The sequence below is a fragment of the Leuciscus leuciscus genome, assembly GCF_965113295.1.
Source record: "Leuciscus leuciscus genome assembly, chromosome: 12".
Classification (NCBI taxonomy): Eukaryota; Metazoa; Chordata; class Actinopteri; order Cypriniformes; family Leuciscidae; genus Leuciscus; species Leuciscus leuciscus.
Genome location: NC_138736.1, coordinates 40,096,754 through 40,114,253, shown reverse-complemented (window position 1 = coordinate 40,114,253; position 17,500 = coordinate 40,096,754). Strand labels below are relative to the sequence as shown.

The window sequence follows — 17,500 nt, the reverse complement described above, 5'->3', positions numbered from 1 at the left end:
CATCATCCATTTATCCAGTCCTCCCTCCGTCCGTGGGGTCGAACCCTTCTCTGTGTGTTGATGGTTCGGTCCGGTCTCCTGTAAGGGTGTCAGCAGGGGCGAACCATCACATTTGGTGCCCAGCGTGGGGGCGGTCGTGGGCTGTGGCGCTCCAGCTCTCCCATGGAGCTTTTCTTCTGTCTTTTCTCTGCGATTTTGACTAACCTCATTTGCATCTGCTAATTAGATCCTGTTAGCATAATTCATGTGCATGACACCCTCTTGAAGCTAATGAATAGACACATCTCCAGAGTCCATAATGAGCTCCGATTCCTCATACGTACTTGAGAAAAGTATTACAGACTCGTGTGCATCAGACGTTACCTACCAAAACTCTCACAGAGGAAGTGCAGCGTTAAAGTCTTGGGTTTGCAATAACCCGTTTTACCAAGTACATTTATGTTACATTTACATTTATGGATTTGGCTGATGCAACTTACAGTGCATTTTATCTCTCTGTGTGTGTGTGTGTGTGTGTGTGTGTGAGCAAACCCTTGATTTTGGTGTTGCCAGGTACAGGAACAGGATAATATGTTAGTAAATGGATATGAAATATAGATTTGAGTGTAAATGATTATGAATTATGAGAGAGTGAGACTTCAGATTAGCTCTGGATCTAATAGAGAAAAGGAAGCTGTTCAACCAATAATAGCATATGTTTATAGCAATACAAAACATTATTAAGTGTGTGTTTTTTCTTGAATCAATACATTTTATGTTTTATTTTTAGCTTGATTATTTATTTATTTATTTATGAATGATTTTTTATGTATATATTTTTATTTATTTATTTTTTATCTTTTGATTGATTTAAATTTTTATTTATTTATCTTTTATCTTTTGATTGATTTTTGTTTATTATGTTTTACATTATAAATAGATTTTAATTGATTTTAATTTAATTTTAGTTATTTATTTGTTTATTTAGTTAATTGTTTTTTTGTTATTTTATGTCTTATCTTTTTAAATCTTGTTTATTTTTATTTTGTTTATTTATTTTTATTTCTTATTTGTATGTTTATTTATTTAGTTTATGCTTTATTTTTGATTGATTTCTAATTTTATCTATTTATTTGTTTGTTTGTTAATCTATGTTTTATGTTTTGATTGATTAAAAAAAATATTTGTTAATTTTTTTATGTTTTATCTTTTGATACATTTTTGTTGATTTATTTAATGTTTTACCTTTTGATTCATTTATTTGTATGTTTTATGTTTTGATTTATATTTGGTTTCATTCATACATAATGTGTTTTCTGTTTCCAGGCGAGTCCTCAGATCAGCGGACGGACGACGCAGGACAGATCTGATGTGGATCTGAACACAGGAATACATGCAGAAGGTAAAGACGGATTTCACAGATTTGAGATTTATGTCGGTTTACTGCAATAAAAATGATTTTCTTTCTTTGTATTTTTGTTTTCCAGCACAAACTTTTAAACATTCTTAAATCAAGATACAAGAAGCAAAGTGACTGCAGATATTAACACTTGTTTTAATGAATTGAGATTATTATTAAAACTAGAAAATATCAATCAATAGGGATCAGAAAAATAAATGTTTTCCCTCTTTGAATTAACAAACATTAGCACAAACATGTTCCAGAAGACAAGACTTCATATCGTATGTCCCTTTGCTTGCATCTTGATTTAAGAACGTTCAGATTCTGTCCTGAAAAACAAGACAAAATACTGAATAAGAAAATGATTTTTTGCCGTGTTGTCCATTGGCTGCATTAATTGGGCCTGATAATCGTCTACAGCTTCATTCTAGTTATACGACATTGATCCGATTTGCTAAATAAGAGTTTCTTGTGTGTTTGTGCAGTTCATGCGTGTGTTTGTGCAGTTCATGCGTGTGTATGTGCAGTTCATGTGTGTGTCTGTGCAGTTCATGTGTGTGTCTGTGCAGTTCATGTGTGTGTATGTGCAGTTCATGCGTGTGTCTGTGCAGTTCATGCGTGTGTAAACAGAGATTTTACCGTGGTAAAGTGTCTGGATTGCATTAGTGTTTGTGTCTTCAGTCTTTGGGCATCGGTGTGTCATTATGGAATGTATTTGCGCACATTTGTACCACTATGAGTTTGTGCGAATACAGAGTGTGTGTGTGTGTGTGTGTGTGTGTGTGTGTGTGTGTGTGTGGGACCTCTCGGGCCCTCAGTAGGGGGCATTGAGTCATATGACAGGGCCGGGGGCCACAGGATGTGACATCAGCGCGTCTGGGAGCCCGTCTGCTCACGCCAGGCGCTTGATCTTTACCATTTGGCCGATCAGAGCTGGTGACGGACAGAATGAGTGACAGCACTCAATCACACACACACACACACACACACACACACACACACACACACACACACACACACACACACACACACACACACACACACACACACACACACACACACACACACACACACACACACACTCACTGTATGAGTAGAGCTCATTATCACCTCCTGATCTGTCTGCTGTTTCACCACACACACATATACATGCACACACACACACACACACACACACACACACACACACACACACACACACACACACACACATACGCACGCACACGCACACACACACACACACACACACAAACACACACTCTCTCTCACACACACACACACACACACACACACACACACACACACACACACACACACACACACACACACACACACACACACACACTCCAGCTCACGCACACTCACACACACACTCACACACACACACACACACACACACACACACACACACACACACACACACACACTCACTCACTCGCACGCACACACACTCACACGCACACGCACACACTCACACTCAAGCTCACACACGCGCAAACACACACACACACGCATGCACAAATATTTAAATATTATATAGAACATATAAACACGTGTAGTCATTGTCATTTTAAATAGATTAGTTTGAATGAACAATTTGAGCTGGTCAGTGAAATGAATCACGCTCCTCAACTCTAACTGCAATGTTTCTCCTGAACTTTAAAAGAAAGGATCTATAAAAATATGTCTGAACACCTTCATACCTACGACACAGGAGACAGAAACTAATCATCAAACTGATCAAAAGTGCCTTTCAATATCCTGAAAATATTCATTAATCATCTTAATTTTACATCACCAGCAAAATCACAGTGAATGTATACTGTGTGAATATTAGACATTTTATCTAGCTCTAGAGTGATGTTTCCTTCAATTTTAGTTAACATATAAACGTTTTTTGAAAGTCATGGAAAAAAAATTACTTGCTTGAATTTACAGGGAAAGATTTTGAGGAAATCCATGTGGTGATATTCCATTCTATTCTATTCTATTCTATTCTACTCTTCGCTACTCTACTCTATTCTACTTTATTCTACTCTACTCTATGCTACTCTACTCTATTCTACTCTACTCTTTGCTACTCTACTCTATTCTACTTTATTCTACTCTACTCTATGCTACTCTACTCTATTCTACTTTATTCTACTTTATTCTACTCTACTCTTTGCTACTCTGCTCTATTCTACTTTATTCTATTCTACTTTATTCTACTCTACTCTATTCTACTTTATTCTACTCTATTCTACTCTACTCTTCGCTACTCTACTCTATTCTACTTTATTCTACTCTATTCTACTCTACTCTTCGCTACTCTACTCTATTCTACTTTATGCTACTCTACTCTTCGCTACTCTTCTATTCTACTCTTCTCTACTCTACTCTATGCTACTCTACTCTATTCTACTCTATTTTTTACGCTACTCTATTCTACTTTATTGTATTATAATCTACTCTATTCTATTCTACTTTATTCTATTAAACTCTAGTCTTTTCTATTGTACTCTACTTTATTCTATTCTATTCTATTCTATTCTATTCTATTCTATTCTATTCTATTCTATTCTATTCTATTCTATTCTATTCTATTCTATTCTATGCTATTCTATTCTACTCTACTCTACTCTACTCTCCTCTACACTGTCCTCTACTCTATTCTACTCTATTCTACTCTACTCTGTACTCTACACTGTACTCTACTCTACTCTACCTGTACTCTACACTGTACTCTACTCTACTCTACTCTGCACAATTCTCTCTACACAGACTTTAAACGCGAACCTGTGAGAAACGCTGATGGCGTTCACATGCGCATTAAGAATTGGTTCTATAGTTATGTGCGTTTGAATATATTTGCGCAGGTTTGTAATTCCCTACAGACCAAGCCTAAACAAAGTACTGGTCTTTCCTCATAAATTTTGATACAGAATTTTATTTTATTTTGTCACTTCGGGGTAGGTACGCAAAATGAATTTTCCCGACAACGCTTTATCTATAGAGTGGTAAAGGGATCTTCCATAGGGAGAGACTAGTTGGCACTTCAGCACTGCGTTGTCATCGGGTCCAGGTGAAGGTCCTTCATCAGATCTGGATACGGCCTGGATGCGGCAGGCTGCGGGAAAACCTGGGGATAAACAAAGACACTAAAATTAGCGTAGATGCCATTCTTCTTATGATGTAACGAGTACATCAGGATTTATGGGAAGTGTTCCCGGTTCCGGCTGACCTAATCTATGCAGCCTAACATTGAATTATAGAAGTCTATAATGTATTAAGTGAATGCTAGGTCAAAGAGATGTGTTTTTAATCTAGCTTTGAACTGACAGAGTGTGTCTGCTTCCCGGACAATGGTAGGAAGACTGTTCCAAAGTTTGGGTGCTAAATAGGAGAAGGATCTACCGCCAGCAGTCGATTTTGATATTCTAGGTATTATCAACTGGCCGGAATTTTGAGATTGCAATAGACGTGAAGGACTATAATGCATTAAGACCTTGCTCAAGTACTGCGGAGCTAAACCATTTAGTGCTTTGTAAGTAATCAGCAATATTTTAAAATGTATGCGATGTTTAATAGGCAGCCAATGCAGTGTTGACAGAACCGGGCTAATATGGTCATACTTCCTGGTTCTGGTAAGAACTCGAGCTGCTGCGTTTTGGACCAGCTGTAGTTTGTTTATTAAGCGTGTAGGGCAACCACCCAGTAGAGCATTACAATAATCTAGCCTTGAGGTCATGAACATGAACTAATTGTTCCGCATTTGTCAATGAGAGCATATGGCGTAATTTAGATATATTTTTAAGATGGAAAAATGCAGTTTTACAGATACTAGACACGTGACTTTCAAATGAAAGATTGGTATCAAAGAGCACACCCAGGTTCCTAACCGACGACGAAGACTTAACAGAGCAGCCATCAAGTGTTAGACAGTATTCTAGGTTATTACGTGAGGACGTTTTTTGTCCAATAATTATAACCTCTGTTTTTTCAGAGTTAAGTAGTAGGAAATTACTAGTCATCCAATTTTTTATATCAGCTATGCATTCCGTTAATTTTGTGAATTGGTAAGTTTTGTCTGGGCGTGAAGAAATATAGAGCTGAGTATCATCAGCATAACAGTGAAAGCTAATTCCATGTTTCCTAATGATATCTCCTAATGGTAGCATGTACAGTGTGAACAGCAGTGGTCCTAGTACTGAGCCTTGTGGTACGCCATACTGAACTTGTGATCGATAAGACATCTCTTCATTTACTGCTACAAACTGATAACGGTCAGATAAGTATGATTTAAACCATGCTAGTGCAATTCCACTAATGCCAACATAATGTTCGAGTCTATTTAAAAGAATGTTGTGGTCAATAGTGTCAAATGCAGCACTAAGATCGAGTAACACTAATAGAGAGACACAACCACGATCGGATGATAAGAGCAAATCATTTGTGACTCTAACGAGAGCCGTCTCGGTACTATGGTACGGTCTAAATCCTGACTGGAAATCCTCGCAGATATAATTTCTTTCAAGAAAGGAACACAGTTGTGAGGATAATGTTTTTTCTAATATCTTTGACAGAAAAGGTAGATTCGAGATCGGCCTGTAATTGACTAATTCTGTAGGATCAAGTTGCGTTTTTTTAACAAGCGGTTTAATCATAGCCAGCTTAAAGGTTTTTGGTACGTATCCTAGAGACAAAGATGAATTAATGATATTAAGAAGAGGATCTATGACCTCTGGGAGCATCTCTTTCAGTAGCTTAGTCGGAATAGGGTCTAACATACATGTTGTCGATTTAGATTAATTAACGAGTTTGCAAAATTCTTCCTCCCCTATAGCAATAATTGAATCAAATTTTACCTCAGGGAGACTATAATGCACTGCCTGATGCGATACTGTAGTAGATGGTTGCATAGTTATAATTTTGTCCCTGATATTATCAATCTTATAAGTGAAGAAGTTCATAAAGTCATTACTGCTGTGCTGCTTGGAAACGTCTGGGCTTGAAGCTTTCTTTTTAGTTAGTTTAGCCACTGTTTCAAATAAATACCTAGGATTATGTTTATTTTCTTCTAATAGGGTTGAAAAATAAGCAGATCTAGCAGTTTTTAAAGCCTCTCTGTAAGTAATCGAGCTCTCCTTCCATGAAATCCGAAATACCTCTAATTTTGTTTTCTTCCAGTTGCGCTCCATTTTTCTGGCTGCTCTCTTAAGGGCCTGAGTGTGCTCGTTGTACCACGGCGTTGGACTATTTTCTTGGACTTTGGACTTTACACTGTACTCTACTCTACTCTACACTGTACTCTACACTGTACTCTACTCTACACTGTACTCTACTCTACTTTACACTGTACTCTACTTTACTCTAGTCTACTCTACACTGTACTGTACTCTACTCTACAAGTCTACTCTACACTGTACTGTACTCTACTCTACATTGTACTCTACTTTACTTTACACTGTACTCTACTTTACTCTAGTCTACTCTAGTCTACTCTACACTGTACTGTACTCTACTCTACACTGTACTCTACTTTACTCTAGTCTACTCTACACTGTACTGTTCTCTACTCTACATTGTACTCTACACTGTACTCTACACTGTACTCTACTTTACACTGTACTCTACTCTACTCTACACTGTTCTCTACTCTACTCTACACTGTACTCTACTCTACTCTACCTGTACTCTACTCTACACTGTACTCTACTCTACACTGTACTCTACACTGTACTCTACTCTACACTGTATTCTACTCTACTCTACACTACACTGTACTCTACTCTACACTACTCTACTCTACTCTATTCTACACTGTACTCTACTCTACACTACTCTACTCTACTCTACACTGTACTCTACTCTACCTGTACTCTACTCTACTCTACTCTACACTACTCTACACTGTACTCTACTCTACCTGTACTCTACTCTACTTTACTCTACTCTACTCTACTCTACACTACTCTACTCTACACTGTACTCTACACTGTACTCTACTCTACACTGTACTCTACACTACTCTACTCTACACTGTACTCTACTCTACACTACTCTACTCTACTCTATTCTACACTGTACTGTACTCTACTCTACTCTACTCTACTCTACACTGTACTCTACTCTACTTGTACTCAACTCTACTCTACTATACACTGTACTCTACTCTACCTGTACTCTACTCTACCTGTACTCTACACTACTCTACTCTACTCTACTCTACTCTACACTGTACTCTACTCTACCTGTACTCTACTTTACACTGTACTCTACTCTACTCTACACTGTACTCTACTCTACTCTACACTACTCTACTCTACACTACACTACACTACACTGTACTCTACTCTACCTGTACTCTACTCTACTCTACACTACTCTACTCTACACTGTACTCTACTCTACTTTACACTGTACTCTACTCTACTCTACACTGTACTCTACTCTACTCTACACTGTACTCTACTCTACACTGTACTCTACACTGTACTCTACTCTAGTCTACACTCTACTCTACACTGTACTCTACTCTACTCTACTCTACACTGTACTCTACACTGTACTCTACTCTACACTGTATTCTACTCTACTCTACACTGTACTCTACTCTACACTGTACTCTACTCTACTTTACACTGTACTCTACTTTACTCTAGTCTACTCTACACTGTACTGTACTCTACTATACATTGTACTCTACTTTACTTTACACTGTACTCTACTTTACTCTAGTCTACTCTAGTCTACTCTACACTGTACTGTACTCTACTCTACACTGTACTCTACTTTACTCTAGTCTACTCTACACTGTACTGTACTCTACTCTACATTGTACTCTACACTGTACTCTACACTGTACTCTACACTGTACTCTACTTTACACTGTACTCTACTCTACTCTACACTGTTCTCTACTCTACTCTACACTGTACTCTACTCTACTCTACCTGTACTCTACTCTACACTGTACTGTACTCTACTCTACACTGTACTCTACACTGTACTCTACTCTACACTGTATTCTACTCTACTCTACACTACACTGTACTCTACTCTACACTACTCTACTCTACTCTACTCTACTCTACTCTATTCTACACTGTACTCTACTCTACACTACTCTACTCTACTCTACACTGTACTCTACTCTACCTGAACTCTACTCTACTCTACTCTACACTACTCTACACTGTACTCTACTCTACCTGTACTCTACTCTACTTTACTCTACTCTACTCTACTCTACACTACTCTACTCTACACTGTACTCTACACTGTACTCTACTCTACACTGTACTCTACACTACTCTACTCTACACTGTACTCTACTCTACACTACTCTACTCTACTCTATTCTACACTGTACTGTACTCTACTCTACTCTACTCTACTCTACACTGTACTCTACTCTACTTGTACTCTACTCTACTCTACTATACACTGTACTCTACTCTACCTGTACTCTACTCTACCTGTACTCTACACTACTCTACTCTACTCTACTCTACACTGTACTCTACTCTACTCTACACTGTACTCTACTCTACTCTACACTACTCTACTCTACTCTACACTACACTACACTGTACTCTACTCTACCTGTACTCTACTCTACTCTACACTACTCTACTCTACACTGTACTCTACTCTACTTTACACTGTACTCTACTCTACTCTACACTGTACTCTACTCTACTCTACACTGTACTCTACTCTACACTGTACTCTACACTGTACTCTACTCTACTCTACACTCTACTCTACTCTACACTGTACTCTACTCTACTCTACTCTACTCTACACTGTACTCTACTCCACTCTACACTGTACTCTACTCTAATCTACACTGTACTCTACTCTACTCTACACTGTACTCTACTCTACTCTACACTGTACTCTACTCTACACTGTACTCTACTCTACTCTACGCTACACTGTACTCTACTCTACTCTACTCTACACTGTACTCTACTCTACTCTACACTGTACTCTACTCTACGCTACACTGTACTCTACTCTACTCTACACTGTACTCTACTCTACACTGTACTCTACTCTACGCTACACTGTACTCTACTCTACTCTACTCTACACTGTACTCTACTCTACTCTACACTGTACTCTACTCTACTCTACTCTACTCTACACTGTACTCTACTCTACACTGTACTCTACTCTACTCTACTCTACACTGTACTCTACTCTACACTCTACTCTACTCTACTCTACTCTACACTGTACTCTACTCTACTCTACACTGTACTCTACTCTACTCTACACTGTACTCTACTCTACTCTACACTGTACTCTACTCTACACTGTACTCTACTCTACTCTACTCTACTCTACACTGTACTCTACTCTACACTGTACTCTACTCTACTCTACTCTACTCTACACTGTACTCTACTCTACACTGTACTCTACTCTACTCTACGCTACACTGTACTCTACTCTACTCTACACTGTACTCTACTCTACTCTACACTGTACTCTACTCTACTCTACACTGTACTCTACTCTACTCTACACTGTACTCTACTCTACGCTACACTGTACTCTACTCTACTCTACACTGTACTCTACTCTACACTGTACTCTACTCTACTCTACGCTACACTGTACTCTACTCTACTCTACTCTACACTGTACTCTACTCTACTCTACACTGTACTCTACACTGTACTCTACTCTACTCTGACTGACCCCGTGACATCACAGAGGAGGGTGATGTTGTCACAGTAGCACTGGACAGATGGACTGAGAGCAGTTCTCTTGATCTTCAGTAGAGTAAAGGGTGTCGCACACCGGACGAGAAGCGCAGCGCCACGCCACGTCGCGTCTAGGACAACTCGAGGTATCGCACACTGGACGCGCACTTTCTCAGTTTATGGCCAGCAATATTGTTATGTTTAAGGACATTGTGTAATTAAGATAAAGTCTGTACTATGTTATGATTTTACTGTACAATTAAATACAATCGTTGCTAAGTCTGTAGTCTGAACAGTGAACACTTTACCTCAGAGCGTCCGTTAACCGAATGAATTGAGAATATCACCTGAAAATCCGATAACATCAGCAGTTTTCATCCACGCAGCTGATTTCTGTAAATTTCTGTAAAACTAAATGTATATTGCAGCACAGGGTGAAGTCAGTATATACATTAACGACGATTTGAGACAAATAAATGTACATTTAATATAAAACTATGTAAATGGCGCTCTGTGGCGCGGCAGGATGTTGAACACGGTCCTGAGCCGTAGCTGGGCGCTGCGGACAGACGCCGAATGGCGCCGCCGGTGTGTGTACACTCATAGAGAATAATGTGTTCGAATTTTAAAGACGTGGCGCTGCGCTTCTCGTCCGGTGTGCGACCCCCTTAACTATATAACACACAGCTCTAACTGAACGAGTTGAAGTGTGTGTGTGAGAACAGCAGTCGAGAGGTGACCACAAACCCTCCATCAGACACCATCAGCAGCGAGAGGAATCCCCCAGCATGCACTCCTCCTCCTCCTCCTCCTCCTCCTCCTCCTCCTCTTCCTCTCTCAGATGAGCTGTCATTAGGATGCGAGCCTCGTCGAGGTGTTAAACCACAGCTTACTCTCTCTCTCTCTCTCTCTCTCTCTCTCTCTCTCTCTCTATCTGTCAGTCATTTCATCTATAAATATGTATCTGAACACTAGAGTAAAAGATCATTACGGACAGATGTCAACAGGACCGGAAGCTGAGCGCTGCGTTTATCTGGAAATCACTGGTTAAAAATAGCGAGATAAATATATTAGTAGATTTTATTGTAGTTGTGCCATATAAGAAAGTGCTTTCATTACCATAAGAGTAGAGAAGGAAACTAAGAGAGGAAAAATGGTGCTTATACAAACAGCTATGTGAGTAAGGAAGGACACCCTTTAGTATTCTTTGGTTTGTGTATCAGATCATAATAAAAAGGTCTTGAAATGAGGTAAATACATCAACACATGACATTTTACACCGTGTCATTATTTATTTCACAAAAATAAAGCCAAATGGAAAAGCCACGAAGTCCACGCTGTCATTCAGTGTCTTGTAGATCCACTTTTAGCAGCGAAACGTTGAAGGAATGTTTTTCTGTATGACTTTATCAGTCTCTCGTGTCGTTCTGGAGGAGCTTCTCTCGCTCTTCTTTACAGCGTTGCTTCAGCTCAGTCATGTTTGTGAGCGTCGGTTTCTTAGCCGATAGATAAAAGATAGAAACTTTCTATCTTAAAGGGTTAGTTCACCCAAAAATGAAAGTTCTGTCAGTAATTACTCTCCCTCATGTTGTTCCTTCATCTTCGGAACACAAATTAAGATATTTTTGATGAAATCTGAGAGCTGTCTCACGCCATCATAGGCTTCTCTGTAATCGATATCTGCCATCCCAGAAAAGTTAAAGTTAGTAAAGACATCGTTAAAATAGTCCAAGTGACTACAGTGGCTCAACCTTCAGTTTATCAAGCGACGAGAATACTATTTGTGCGCAAAACAAACAAAAATAACGACTTTATTCCACTCGTCATGTTCTTCTGTGTGTTTCTCTGAGTGAGTTTTGCGTAGAACGTAGAAGAAGCTTTGGAGAATAAGCAGCTTTTCTCTGGGAAATCCTTCCAAACACGCCACACTTCTCCCGTCTTTTTCTGATTGTGCTGCCATGAACTCTATCATTCATCATGTAGACTTGAGGCCTGTCGAGTCTGAGGTGGAGCTCTCGGGGGTTTTCTGATTTCTCTGAGAACATTGGCGACTGTCTCGAATGTTCTCCACTTGTGAATAATCTTCCTCACTGTTGAATGATGGACTTCAGATAGTGTGGAGATGGCCACTGCTGATGTCTTTCCTTTTTGGCTTTGTGTTTTAACACACACACACACACACACACACACACACACACACACACACACACACACACACACACACACACACACACACGCACACGCACACACCTGACGCTCCAGACCTGCAAACTGACAAATCTTCTGTGTTTATAGAGCTGATCTCACCTGATGATGATCAGTTAATCATGTGATTATCAGCGTTTGACTGATACTGACCTCTTCATTCCTGTGGAAGCTGTAAGACTTCGTTTCTCACGGCCTGTTTTTGTTCAATTAATAATGACACGGTAATGACATTTGCCTCATTTTAAGACCTGCAAAAGACCAGATGATTTTTTTTTATTATGTCCTGTTACACAAAACCATCGAATTCAAAAGGGTGTCCTTTCTTTTTCACATGACCGTATGTGTTTGTGTATGTGTCTGAGAGAGAGTGAATGAGTGAGTGAGTGAGTGTGTGTCTATTCATGGGTTTCATCCGGTCCCTTTCCACAGGTGTATAAAATCAAGCACCTAGATTATGAATGCAGACTGCATTGTGCTTGATTAATACACCTGTGGAAAGGGACCGGATGAAATCCATGAATAGCCCTATTCGGACGGGATTAACTTTACGAGTGTAGATGGAGTAATGTCATTTTACCACAGGACGTCTGTAATATTAATGGCCAGTTCGCATGGGATAAGAGATCTCAGTAAAACTAGCAGAAGTGGGAGAGTAACTCGATTTACACACCGCCGTCTCTCCTGTCATCATGTGTGTGTTACACTGCTTCCTGATATCATGTGCTCACACACATGTAACCTATATGTATATATATATATATATAACAGTTATGTCCGGTCGAATGATGTATTAATTAACTTCAGATTGGATTGTGTTGGTAATAGGCACTTAGCTACCGCTAAAAGATGTTTCGTGCCTCTAACAAGTGCTCTTGATCTTCTCTCTGATCTGATGGTGTGTGTGAAACACTTGAGTTTTGCCACAGACTCGTTCCAGCGACTCAGCGAAGACTACTTTTAAACACGAAATGACAAAATATTTACGTACATATTTACAGAGGGTCTATTCCCACGGGATTAGTTTCACCTGAGGTCATTTTTTCAGACCTTTTTACTGAAGGTAGAAGTCGCCGTAATGTTTACTGAGATCGTCCGTGATGATCACTTAGATGCACATTCAGACGGGACTAAAATCACAGAGAAGCTCTGGTAATTATTACTATACCTCACCTCTCCGTGTTACACTAGTCCTGTCCGAATAGGGCTTATGTATGTATGTATGTATGTGTGTGTGTGTGTGTGTGTGTACAGACACTCTCTGGCCACTTTATTCGGTACACCTGTTCAACTGCCTGTTAACGCAAATATCGAATCAGCCAATCACATGGCAGCAACTCAATGCACTTAAACATGTAGAGACGATCAGCTGAAGTTCATCCTGAGCATTAGAATGAGGAATAAAGGTGATTTATGTGACTTTGAACGCGGCATGATTGCTGGTGTCAGACGGGCTGAGTGTTTCAGAAACTGCTGATCGACTGGGATTTTCACATACAACCATCTCTAGGGTTTACAGAGAATGATCCGAACAAGAGGAAATATCCAATGAATGAAAATCTCTTGTTGATGCCAGAGGTCAGAGGAGAACGACCAGACTGGTTCAGCTGATAGAAAGGCAACAGTAACTCAAATGAAGCATTAATCATCGTAAAACCTATAAATTCTGTGATGTTTGTTTTTCTCATGAGCTCTATAGTATGCTTGCATATTAATTTCTGAAGTGATCGCTCCACACACCAGCACGCGTTTCGGCATCCCGTACCTCTTCTCAGCAGTCCTTGCTTCTTGTGATTGCTAGCATGAGTGACAGTATCACTGGAGTGTGTAATGAAGAGAGGAACGCAGATCTCGGCGTGTGTGTCTCGATGTCACCTCCCATCTGCCGTTAACCTCTTCTCAAGCGTGAGCCTCTTACTGCAACTCACTTTCCCTACTGTCAGCTGTCAATCATCCCACAAGCCCCTCCCTTGCGCAGGCCCGGGGGCTAGCGGGAAAATGCTAGCGTGCTAGAGCCTAATGGAGTCTGATGGGTCTCATGGTGTTCGGTTTAAGACTCGGCCAGTGAGGAGGTTCGTGTTTCGTGGATTCTGACAGGAATCATGGGTCTGGCTTAGCGTTAGCTTAATTAACTCAACCGCGGCAGAGACTTTAAAGCTGTTTTTGGAGGGTTGCGTGTGAGGTACGGTAATGCCTTATGATGGGGGAGGGACTTTTATGACTGGAGGTGTCAGAATTCATCCATTAGCAGTAAACCATTGCACGACTTAAAGGGTTAGTTCACCCAAAAATGAAAATGTTGTCATTAATTAGTCGTTCCAAACCCGTAAGACCTTCGTTAAGATATTTTTTTATGAAATCCGAAAGGTTTCTGACCCCTCCATAGGCAGCAACATCACTGCAACTTTCAAGGCCCAGAAAGGTAGTAAAGACATCTTTAAAATAGTCCATGTGACTCCAGTGGTTCGACCTTAATGTTATGAAGTGCAAATAAACCCCCAAAATAACAACTTTATTCAACGATTTCTTCTCTTCTGTGTCAGATCTTCTACACCAGGGGTCACCAAACTTTTTTCTCTGGGGGCCACATTATCGTTCCTGACTGTGATGGGGGGGCCCGGGCCGGGTCAGCTATATAACATAGAATTGTATGACCCAGACCAAAATGACCACCAGCAGGCCTCATTGTGTAGTAGAGATTACCATTTTGCTGTCCTGAACACTGACAGTTATCTGACAGTTCTCTGCGCGTGCATTGTCTGTCACTGCTTGATCTCGAGCATGTCAGGTGACGAAAATTCGGAAAATTCGAAAAAATTTAACTGAAAAAATCAACAAAATACCAGATGCAGACATGTTGTTATTTTCCAAAAAGCGATTAAAAAAAAAAATAGGCCATGACGACTTTTGGGGATTGCCTCATAGGGCCGTTTCAAGTAGTGGGGGGCAGATGGGCTGGGGGGCCAGTCAAAGGGGGGTGGCGGGCCTGAGTCGGCCCGCAGGCCTTAGTTTGGTGACCCATGTTCTACACTGTTGACGTTGTAAACACAATGCAGCACTTCCTGGTTCTACGTTAGAACGCCGGCTCACTATTGGTCTACTACAGTATCTATTGGTACTATTGGTCATGTGACCAGCGTCAGCCAATAGTGAGCCGGCATTCTGACGTAGAACCAGGAAGTGTTGCACTGTTTACACTACATCAACAGCACCAGAGACTGACATGGAAGAGAGGAAATTGTTGAATAAAGTTATTTTAAAAAAAATAAGACAATGCACACAAAAAGTATTCTCGTCGCTTCATAACATTAAGGTCGAACCACTGAAATCGCATAGACTATTTTAACAATGTCTTTACTACCTTTCTGGGCCTTGAAAGTTGCAGTGAAGTTGCTGCCCATGGTTCAGAAACCTCTCGGACATCATCAAAAATATCATAATTTGTGTTCTGAAGATAAACGAAGGTCTTCCGGGTTTGAAACGACATGAGGGTGAGTAATTAATGATAGAAATGTTCCTTTTTTTTGGGTGAACTAACTCTTTAAATCATGCCTTAAAGCTGAAGTGCGAGAGACCGCATGTCTTATTTGAGTATTTTACGATCACAGGCGCTTCCCAGTCGACGGATGCGCTTGTTTTTAACGTGATTCCTCTGTTTACTTCACACATACCGCTTGTTTTTCCGAACACTGAAAACCCGGGTTAAGTGTGTTTGTGGCCAGTGCCACTCTCTCTGAGGTCTCTCGGTTTAGACGAAAGGTTTCTGCGTAATGATAGGGATTAACATTCGTGTGTGTGTGTGTGTGTGTGTTAGCGCGGAGTATCTCGTCCTGAGATCCACGGGCTCATTAACACTTTCCAGCCCTCTCTTCTATGTGTGAAACAGGCCTATTGTTAAACGAACAGAGAAAAGAGGGAGAATTATAATAAGCGCTTAATATAATCTCACTTAGCGGCTCCGAGGAACGTCCTACAACGCTGACGTTACCGGTCAGTGGTCATTGTTAATTGCGTGTGAATCGGTGAGGGCCGTTATCGTGGTGTGTGTAAAAAAAAAAAAAAGAAAGAAAAAAGCCCATCACTGACTTTGCACTTGCAGAAATGTCTAAATTTAGGGCCCTGCCACGCGCAACGTTTTTGGCCCCCCACTGGGGCCACATCGGGCCCACATCGCCTCACCAACAAACGAATGGTGGGCGACAAAAAGAGACAAGAGGGAAGCGTGCCTCAGTGACAGCTTGCTTTACCGAAGTGAACAATGGAAGTATTGTTCGGTAGGGGATCTGGCATGACACCTTCTCTGCGCTTTGCAGCATCTCGAGAGATCAACTTAGAAAATAGATTTCACTATGTGTGTGTGTGTGTGTAAGACATGCATATGGATGTCTGCGAAACGCTGTCATTTTAAAGACAATTATTTTGAGTAATTCAACTTGGTAAGTGGTCACAACACTCAATTCAGAAAACACAACTAAACTAAATAAGAGCCGGAAACACGCTAACAAACACACTGTTCAACAATTTAGCTTCTAAAGATAAAGAGTTTTTGTGTGTGTGGATATTAGAGCTAGTATAAGAAATAATCTTTTTACATTTGTACAATAGCAATACGCATAAAACATCTTAGATTGTCTTCAGAGCTAACTAGTACTGAAGCTTGTAGTTTTAACTAATCTTCTAGTTTGAATAATAAGTATCTGGTTTGACTTGACTGGTAAAGTATTGGAGTATTTGTATTATATAGTAAAGTATTACTACTGGAGCTCATATTAGACCTATATGTTGTTTTTACTCAGTCAAATTAAGTATAAAGATCCCACATTGTCTTTTAGATCTTAGATTAGATTCTAGTTTATTGTCATGACGCCCATCATCCATTAGTATTACACTAAACATCACACTTTGTGTCTGTATTTCACTGGCTCTGTATTTGACTAGAACTGATCTCATTCTTTACACTATAATCTTGCTGCACTTTTACAAGCTTGACTGTCTAAAGATCCCAGCTTTAGCATAAATACATCTACTAATGCTATACAAACAGCAATACAATATTAGAATAGAATAGAATAGAATAGAATAGAATAGAATAGAATAGAATAGAATAGAATAGAATAGAAGAGGCATTTTATTAGAACTAAATAATCATTTTAATAATCAAAAAAGAGAGATTGACTTGATTCCACTGCTGGAGATATGAGGTATGCATATCATA

The 17,500-nt window shown here is 39.9% G+C and overlaps 1 long non-coding RNA gene across 1 annotated transcript in view; it reads left to right on the top strand.

Moving 5' to 3' along the window:
• The window catches only part of LOC309511450, a 31,476-nt gene that overhangs the window by 3,974 nt on the left and 10,002 nt on the right, over window positions 1-17,500 (top strand). Inside the window, exon 2 of the long non-coding RNA XR_014210632.1 lies at window positions 1,306-1,381. This is a non-coding gene — a long non-coding RNA (uncharacterized lncRNA). The remainder of the gene's footprint in view (window positions 1-1,305; window positions 1,382-17,500) is intronic.